This window comes from Phoca vitulina, unplaced genomic scaffold (genome assembly GCF_004348235.1).
Source record: "Phoca vitulina isolate PV1807 unplaced genomic scaffold, GSC_HSeal_1.0 scaffold76, whole genome shotgun sequence".
Taxonomy (NCBI): domain Eukaryota; kingdom Metazoa; phylum Chordata; class Mammalia; order Carnivora; family Phocidae; genus Phoca; species Phoca vitulina.
Window position 1 is genome coordinate 5,224,415 of NW_022589779.1, and position 10,346 is coordinate 5,234,760.

Genomic DNA, 10,346 nt, shown 5'->3' on the forward strand with positions numbered 1-10,346 from the left:
ATTTCAAATAAATTTGATTGATCATCTGGCTCTCCTATTCATTAGCTGAGATCCAAAGCACATGGAACTCCTTATAAAGTGAAGATTGACAATAAAATGTTGTGCATTACAGAAGGTCAGTAGGAATAAGTTTGAAGTTTTGGAAAGGGAACATTAGGAGATAACAGAAAAGAAAGAGCAGAAAGCAAGACAAATGTCACTTGCCTCCATGTTGACAAAATTCTATCCTTCCTTTGAAAGGACAAATTTTCTTTGCTAAAGAGGAGCAGAAATACTACTTTTACTTTCTGGGAAACGTGTCCCCTGAGACTTATAAAATCATTGAACACTTTTAAAACATTTTGTGTTGATTCTAAACCTTTGCCCTCACACAGAGCACTTTAGTAATTCCCTCAACCTAAGCAAATCAGTATTCTCAGAGAGAAAAGAAGTGAGTGAAAATGAACGACAGGAGGAAAGGAAGAAATAAATGAGGAAACTCAGTCATTAGTTGAAAGGAGACAGTATCCAGCAGGAAACAAACTTAGACAGGTTTACATCAGGGGGTTCTCAACCCCAGGGTGATTTTTGTTCCCTGGGAGACATTTGCACCATCTGAAGACATTTTTGATTGTCACAACTGGGAGAGGAGGAATGCTTCTGGCACCTAGCAGATGGGGCTAGGGATGCTGCTAAACATCTTACAGTACACAGAACAGCCACCCACAATAAAGAATTACCCAGCGCAGAATGCCAATAGTGCTCAGGTGGAAAAACTCTGGTCTAAAAGTCTGTGAAATATGAAAAACAATTGAAAGAACAATTAAACAAGAGTCTCTTGCCAGGAACACAAAGGTTTTCCAGAGATTTCACTTTGCTTATGCTCATCTGCAAATCAGAATCAGGCCTAGGTTTTCTCTAAAACTTTGTTAGGACAAATGTAGATACCAGTGTGAAAGGGTCTAGTTCATATCCAAGGCTTCATCTCCAACTGACCAAAGAAAATGAGCATGAGTCAGTGTACTGGCATTCAAATATGCAAAGTGATTTGACACGATGAAGAATTATGGGTTGGACTGATACCACAACCTTAAGAACTGCACCATATTTAGAGATGTAGCAAAAGCAAACATTATAACCTTGGAATTTTTAGCCCATCCTATGAAAAATACAGAAGTCTAAATAAATTCAGATGATTATGACCATATCAACTAGCACAGATTCAAGACTTACTGTGTGCCAGATAGGTGCTAAATTCTTTACATGATATTATTATCATGTGGTCATTATAAACTATCCATTCTACAGTTAAGAAAACTAAGGTTCGAATTTGTGACAACACGGATGAACATAGACGGTATTATGCTAAGTGAAATAAGTCAGAGAAAGACAAATACTATATGATTTCATGTATATGTAGAATCTAAAAACCAAAACAAATGAACAAACAAACAAAAAGCAGAAACTGACCCATAAGTACAGAGAACAAACTGATGGTTGCTAGAGGGGAAAATCAGGATGGGGAAATGAGTAAAATTTGTAAAGAGGAGTAGGAGATATAGGCTTCCAGGTATGGAAAAAGTTGTGGGGATGAAAGGTAGAGCATAGAGACTATGGTCAATGGCATTGTATGGTAACAGATGGTAGCTACACTGTGGTGAGCATAGCATTATGTACAGAGATGTCAAATCACCATGTTGTACACCTGAAACTAATGTAACATCGTATGTCAACCATATTTTATTTAAAAAAAAAAACAAAAAACTGAGGCTCCGAGAGAGAAGGTAATAATCAGAAAGATAACATCTAGGAGTCAAATCTAAGTATGTCTGACTCCAGAGTCTACCTTCAACTCTTGTGCCACACTAACTTCCTAATGAATCAGAGCACTGATCCAAGAGAAAGAGAACAACCAATGTTCCTTCATGTATCACTCAATTATTTGAGCACCTCCTAAAGCTGAGAACACAGCAAGGAAGAGGACACCCAAGTGCCTTGATCTCAGACAATTAAGAAACTAGTGGGCATACAGAATGTGCAGAATGAGACCCTATCATCAGACTCCAACCAACCCCTGAAGTCCACAAGGTGGAAACAGAAACAAAAGCCTAGTGCAAAGCACCGTGTAATCACATGCTCAGTCCACTGCGCTGTTACAAACTAAAATGAAACCTCTCTCCCCCTTTCAGATAGAAAGCTCTCTCCCCCTGCCAAAGATCATTTGATGGCAAATTCCAAACAAAGATTCTATATAAGAACTTGCCATTTGGTCCATCTAACTCTAGAGAAAATAGATTTAGGACCTTCTTGACAAGAATTTGAAGTCCTCAGATCCCAGATCTCCAGTCATACAGGAAATGATGAAGGCATGAAAATACTACAAAATAATAAGGAAAAGAAGCTGCAAAAGCAGTTGTCTGATGGGACAGCTGCTGCCTGCCCATGAAATGGCCTCATACATTATAAAGAACACAGTACAACAGGAAAATTCCCTGGATTAGGACACAAAAGACTGTATTTCAAGTCACAGCTTTATCACTTACTGGTTGTGACCCTGGGCAAGTCAATTAACCCTCGCAGAATACCCATTTCCTCACCTATTAAATAAGAATAATAGCTTCCCTGCCTACATTATAGAAATGCAATAAATAAAATAATATATATAGAAGGGTACTGTAAACCAAGGTAACCCATTATGTTTGATATCCAATTTCATCATCTCTAATTCTTGGAAGCCAAACATTTGGTTAGAAACATAGGTACTTAGCAGAGGCATGCCACAACATCCATGCTGTCCATGTTGTCACACCCCGTGATGTCACACCACATCACTACAGGCCACCAGCAGAAGCATGGGCAAGGAAGGGGCAGAACCTGACTGCGGTGATCTCTCCACGAGATGGCGCTAGAGCTTCCTTGTTTTCAGTTTCCATCTTCATTATCTTGCTTATAAACACAGAACCAAATAGTTGACTTATTTATAGCCGTGAACTGTCATATTTCATATCTGAGCATATTTCTCGTGGTTATTTTGCACACGTTCCCTCCACCCCCACCCCAGCATGTACATGGGACTTTACACTTTGATACATGGAAGGACTCTATAACCCATAATAGGAAAGAGGTCTTGTTTCTCCCCTCACAACCTATGCTACCATTACAGACCAAGTTTAGTTAACAACAAAAAAAGACTATCAAAAATGTGGTTGGCAAATTTAGCCTACATCTACTCAAGTACTCTTAAAATATTCTGATGAATGTCCAACATATAAAGTGATGAATAATGTATCTATGTAACTGAGGCAGAGACTTAGTTGCTTGTAGATCTGCTCTGAAAACTATCCAAGTATCCTGGTCCTTCACACTGAGGTATGCCTTCTTCCCAGCACATGCTCAAGGTGCATACAATAGTGTTTGAAAGAAACGATGTCAATTATGCAGTGACGATTAAAAATGTAGGCTCTGGATTAAACTAGCCAGGTTCTTATAGACACTCTACCACACGACCTTGAACAAGGATCTATGTGACCTTGGATGAATTACTTAACGAGTCTCAGCAGTTTATGTGTAAAATGGAGATTAACAGTACTTCCTAGGACCATTGAGAGGATGAAATGAGAATATCCAGGTAAACTAATGTGACACTGTGCCTGTCATTACACTATATATTCAGAAAAGGTTAGCAGCTACTTATTACAATTAAATGATCACAAACTAGAGATATGCAAGGTTTAAGTTTTCCTACGTAGGTAAATGATCTAAAAGAACTCCTGATTCACCACAGGTCCACTTGAATTGCTAAGCATAGATTCAAGCAGTGAGCACCCGAGGGTAAATTTTCAAAAAGCATGACAACATACCAGCAGCAACATATTAGGTGCAAGCCACCAATCTGCATAGATACCAAACCACAGCAAGGTCGTTCCTCAAGGGAAAGCAGAATCCAGGTAGCAGTTGTAGGACAGGACTGAATTCCCAGCAGCCCTTGCACTCATGTAGAAAAGGTGTGACAGGAGAGGATAGAAGGCGGAGGAAAAGCCAGGCCACTGACAACACAGTGCGCCACTCTCAGCAGTGACAAGCGTCAGAAACAGACCGTATGACCACAGTGAAAATTCCCAGTGGGGTGCAAGGAGGATGCTGAAGAGAACGGAATTGACAGGAAAACCAGTGAGGTCATGAAAGATCCTATGAACTTGCGAGAGGTTCAATAACAATCTTATTCCACTGCTAACACTAGAAAGATGCTGGAGACAGAAAAAGAAGCCCTATGCTGGAACCACACCCTACCTCTCTGGCCACTCCAGGCATCTCTTGTTCTCCTGCAAGAGTACAAGCCAGTCAATTCTGCTACAGCACTTGCTTTGAAAACATGAATTTGTCCCAACATGATTGATTATATTTGCAAACAATTCAGCATAACCAAATTTTGCATTTGCTTATGCGCAATTTCATCTTTGGGAAAGACCAGGTGAACAAAGAGAAGGGCACCCAATTAAAACCAAGCCACATGGGAAGACAAAACAAAATGTGTACGGGGAAAGTATCTGAAAATATTAGAGAAATGGGTTTATAAATAAATTGTGAGTTCCATATATAAAGAAAAAAATGAGACTGTATTGTACCTGTAGTGACCCCTTGCCGAAATTCTCCTAATAGCTGCTACATAACGTTTTCCCTTACTAAACATCCTTTTGGCTTTTAAGTAAGATTTTCCATATATGCCATGGGAAGGGCAATGCAGGGAAAACTTACTAACTTCGATAGGAGGTATGTTTAAGCCAATCAAAGGGCACATTTCTTGGTCTTCTCTGAATGGAGACTAAAATGAGACATAATAAAAAAGTTCCTTCTAGTTTGGGCAACATATATAATGAGACACAAGGATATTGAAAGTTTTATCATAGATTCAGAACCCACACGTATCACAGAACACTCAGTAAAGAACCTAACCTAGTGATGTTAAAGAACTTTTGTAGAGATGAGGACTACATCATTTTTCACCAAATGGAAATTATGCTTTATACTGCTTTTAAAGCTGCACAGCACATGCCATGCAACAATTGTCCTTGAACCTGACATTCACTCACTGCTCACAGGTGAACACAAGAAGAAGACAATGTAAAAACTGAATTACGTTCACTTCAAGACTTTATGACTGAGGGAAAAATTTTCCTCCATTTGGTAAAGAAACGAAACAGGAAGAAATAAAAGGACAAAATGCATCACGAAGCCACATTATAAACAAAGGGAGAACTTCAACTCACAAAACACAGTAAGTTCACACAAAAAGAAGGCGGCACTCCACAGAAATAACAGAGCAAGTACATAAATAACATGAAGGAGAGTGCAAATAAACCAAGACTCTGAAACAAGCTTTATTTTATAAATATAAATATATTTTATATATTTATATAAAACATATAAATATATTTTATAAATATAAAATAGCCACAGGCTACCGCCAGACTACAAAACCTCAAGGGTGATTTAAATTAATTTATATGATGACTAACTGTGAAAAAGGAATGAGATATTTCAAAGGGAACAGAAATGCTTCCTTGGATATGAAGCAGAGTAGGTGTAAATGAAAAACTTGAATGATAGCAGTAGATAAAGAAATTGCTATCAGACTCAGATTTTTTTCAGCGAATGTATATACAGTGCCTCCCACAAAGCAACCCTCAACGGCTATGCAGAGCTTTATCACAAAACCCTCATCATCCCTTCTTCTCTCATCCTCTGATGCCATAGAATTCAGTGTTTGTTAATTTTTAAGTGGCACTTGAGCACTTTTCTGTGCCTTTGAAGTGCTTTCTGTATATTAACTTACTTCTTACAGTAAGTGATCCTGACTGTTCCCACCTTACACGTGAGTAAAATGAGGCACAGAGAAGTTAACTGACTTAGCAAGGATCCACAGAGCCAGAATGTGAACCCAAACAATCTAGATCTAAAGTCTATACTACCACTGACTAGACCAAATAATAAACAGATTGTAATTATTTAAAGGCACCCCCCCAAATTATACTTATCTATATTTTAGAAGTGATGCACAAGACCAACAAGCTCTTGTTTGTTTTGTGATGTAAATTCCTATTGTACTTGTATGGTTCAATGATACATGTGTAGCCAACATGGCACTTGCAGTTACTCAGCTATAACCATGGGAATGGATCCAACAGACTCACCCCAATTTGCTGGAGTGCTGCAGAGTGTCATTCACCCAGCTACGAAGAGAAAATACACACAGCCACTAGGACCAGCTCCAAAATGAAAAACAGCATGCTTTAAATTGTAATTTCTCTAGAGACAACACTTTGTCCTCTATTCAAAACTGCTAACAAAAGTTACCTCTTTTGCCCCTGAGTAATTTAAACTGCAACTTGTCAATAGCCAGAGAGTGAGCTGGGCCTTGCACAACCTCACCTTAACAACCTGCCTCCAGCACTATTCCTGCTGGCAATTGCTCTTGGCAAACATTGATGGCAATACTGTGCCCACTTGGCCTAAAAATACAGAGGGAGGAATAAAGCTAGGTGCCCTGCATAAATATGCCTTATGGATTTGGTTATGGATTCCAAGAAGAGCTCTTTGGATGCTCCATGGTGTTAAAAATACAATGCCAGAAAGAGAGAGGACAGATTGGTAGAGTAGTAAGGTGCAGAGTAATAAGGACATACTTGGAAACCCAGTGCTAAGAACTAAACACTCTTATCCAAAAGCACAGAAGGATTTTTTTATATCCCAAATTATAACTCAGTAACATCAACATTTAGTTCTCACTGCCTCCAAGAAATTATTCCTGATCCACCACAGTTACTCTAGATGCACTCAAAGAACCTTCCATTCAGTCTTATCCTGGTACATTGTACATTACTGTGTCACTTACAATTGCCTGTTGACTTGGTCACCTCATCACTGGGCTGCTTCCCCTGTGAGCTTCCTAGCAGCAGACACTGTGCCTTGACCTCATGTATCCTCTATGCCTGACACATTAATAGACACTCAATAACTTTTTTGAATGAATGAATGCAGACGAACAAGCTGGCAGATGCTAAACCCAACCTCACCCTGAGGTCCAAAGACAGCATGAGCTGGAGTCAACTCCTAAAGAATTCAGGACCACCTAAAAGGAATTCCAAGCTAGCACAAAATATTTTAGGAAATGGGAAAATAAAGAGGTAGATGTTTGCCCCATGATGGTGCTCCTGGAAGGATGTGGAAGGATAATTATTAATAAGGAAAAATGGAAAACAATACCAGAGAAAAAAAGGTGAATAGTGAGGGATGACAATTCTGACTTTTAACTTACAGTCCACATTAATAGGTTAAGATGCAAAGGAAATGCATGTAGCTGGACAGTCCGGTGAGATCTGGCCTCACTTTATTTCTGCCTTATATTCTGTTTTACTTATTTGCCTACATTTGATTTTATGGAGTGTTTACCTGAAACCAAATACCTACGTGGAAAGTATTAAAATCTGTATTTAACTGAGTTGGGTATGTCCTAGTGAATTCGGGGGAGAGAAAAAAGCAGAAAGCCTAAGCAATATTTTTACAGATAAACAATTTTACGGTCTCAAATGCCCTTGCCCAAATAACCACTTACACATTTCATCATTTTTAATCTGTTTTTACTTTACAAGAGTGAAACCAAATGGTTCTCATAGTACTTTAACTGACCAGTTGAAAATAATTTCGACCATATATCCTGAAATGTAGAACTTGAAAGAACGGGAGGGAAAGTGTAGAAAAAAAAGAGAAAAACAAAATAAGCATTTACTCCATGGCACACACCATCAGCTAACCCAAGATATACAAAGATTTGTGTACTGCTGCCATATTCCAGAGCCAGAAATAACTGCTCAAGAAACTGTGACCATTTGAACCTTGTGCATCAATGACTATTGTTTATAATGTGACAATGCTGAGAGGGCTGTCCCCATGTCACTGACCACCATCACCAGTAACAAATATTCATACTTTGGGAACAAACAACAACAGAAATAAGATGTTCTTCTAAAGCACTCAACATGTAAAATGAACAGAAGGGTATTTCAGAGGTATTCATTCATTCATTCATCCATCCATCCATCCATCCATTCATTCACACACACATTCATTCAACTCATCAGTGTTTCTTAAAGTCCTAGTATGCATCAGGCATTGTGTTGGGTTCTGGAGATTATATATATATACACACATACATATATAGTGCAGAGTTCACAATCTACTGAAGTGGGGGAAAATCTATAGGCAAATAACATGAGTGCAGCTTAAACAAGTACATACCCTACTGTAGTGAGTGGAGTGGTACAGAGGTTTGTTCAGGAAAAAACATCCTGAAGGAAGAAGTGACACATCAACTAAATTATACAAGACGTAGGAACTTGCAAGTGCGTGTGCCTGTTTCTGTTTGTGAGGGACAGGAATTATGTGGCAGGGGTAGGGGAAGGAAGGAGGAGGCAGGACATGGAAAGGAAGAACATGAATAAAGATCTGAAGGCAAGAAAGCATATATTATCAACGAACGGTTGAGTATGCCTCAAACGAAACTTATGAGGTAAGAATGATAAGAACTAGAGCATCACAAATAAGCAAAGCTGATGGCAAAATGCCTTTTATGCCACGTTAAGAAACTCAGACTTTTTCCCATAAGCAATGTAGAGCTAACAGGGCTTACACAGAAAAGTGAGATGGTCATAGTTGAGCTTCTCAAGTGACGGTCTCCAATAGTACAAGTCTTGCAGTCATTATATCACCAGGTCAACATGTGATGAAGCTTGTAAGGGACAGCAAGACAGGGTTCAGAATAGGAGTGCCCTGGGTAGTGAGCAGAGTCTTGATTAAGTCCATCGGGTTCAAGGAAATGGACAGAGCCCTGCTTAGGATAAGGACTTCTAGAAGATGCGTGGAGCAACCTCAATTGCCGGGAGTTAGGCACTCTTACATTAACACCAAAGGGATAGTCTGTTGGTAAGATGATGGTATTATACAATTTATAATTACATAACAAATCCCTTAAAAACATTCATACCCTCTGAGTTCGTAATTATGCATCCAGAAAGATAGCTTAAGAATAATCTCAATTTAGGGAAATATTTATACACAAAGATGTTAATCACAGCAATTTTATGGTAGCAAAGTCCACTATACCTTCTCTCTCCCCACCAATGATTATAACTAAAAACTCTGGACAAAACACAAAATGCAACTACTTGAAAACTCTGAGAAATAAACAAGAGCAGATGATTTAGGGAGAAAAGTCAAAAGTTAAGGCACAACCAGTACAATGGTGGTTTCTAGATCTTCTATATCCCTGCTTTGACCCAAGGCTGGGTCTGGGTCCCTGAAATCCATAGTGGATATAGACAGTAGAGAACTCCAAGAGGCCTCTCTCTTTCTCTCCAGAGGACTGGAAAAGGGACCCCTGTGAACAGAAGAGTATGGAAGGAATCCTTCCTTTTTCCATTTCCCAGTCCTGCTCAGACACTACTTGCAGTCACAATCTTTCACTACTGCCACAGCTGTGACACAGACATTTAAAATCTGGAAGGAAAACTTATCTCTTGATTCAAAGGAATGGAGCTAATGAACACAAGTGATCTAAAGAATGTGAGGATATCAGCATTTATCTTTCTGTCCCTATCTTTCTGTCCCTGTCTTCCCCCTAACTTCCCCCCCCCACCCCCGCCATTGCTCCATCCCAAAAGCAGCCCAGATAGGCAGAACTATAAAACAGCACAGAGTGCTAAACTGAGAGAAACACTAGACTTTTTAGCCAAAGAAACAGGAAAACAGAGTACTAGGAGTCAGAAAGTACTGGAGAAAATCCAATGAGGAAAGACTGGAGAAGAGATCCTCTAATGGGGTATGTCAACAATCCAAATCCCAGGTCCACCCCAACCTGCACTTTCATGACACAGACACAAAGAAACCTAACAAAGATTTTGAGAACTAAGCTATGATCAAAACCACCACCCAAGTTCCAAACGAACCCCAGAGTGGGGAATGTACAAAATGGACCCAAAGAGCACAGCAAAGGCTTGGAAAACAGAACAAATGAGCAAACACCCACTGAAGTGGTACAAACCTAAATGGGTTCACTGCCTGCTAAAACAAAGAAACAAAAGAAGTCAACAATCTCAGGAGGACTTTAACAAGACTCAGAGTCTCATAAAGTAATATTCCAAAAGTCTAGAATATAATCCAAACTTATTCAACATATAAAACACCAGGAAATTCTAACCAATTCACAAGGAAAAGAACAAACAATAGGGAGCCAGCCCAGGATGACCCTGATCTTAAAATTAATAAAGATTTTTAAAGAGGCAATTATAACTGTGGTAAATATGAACACACTC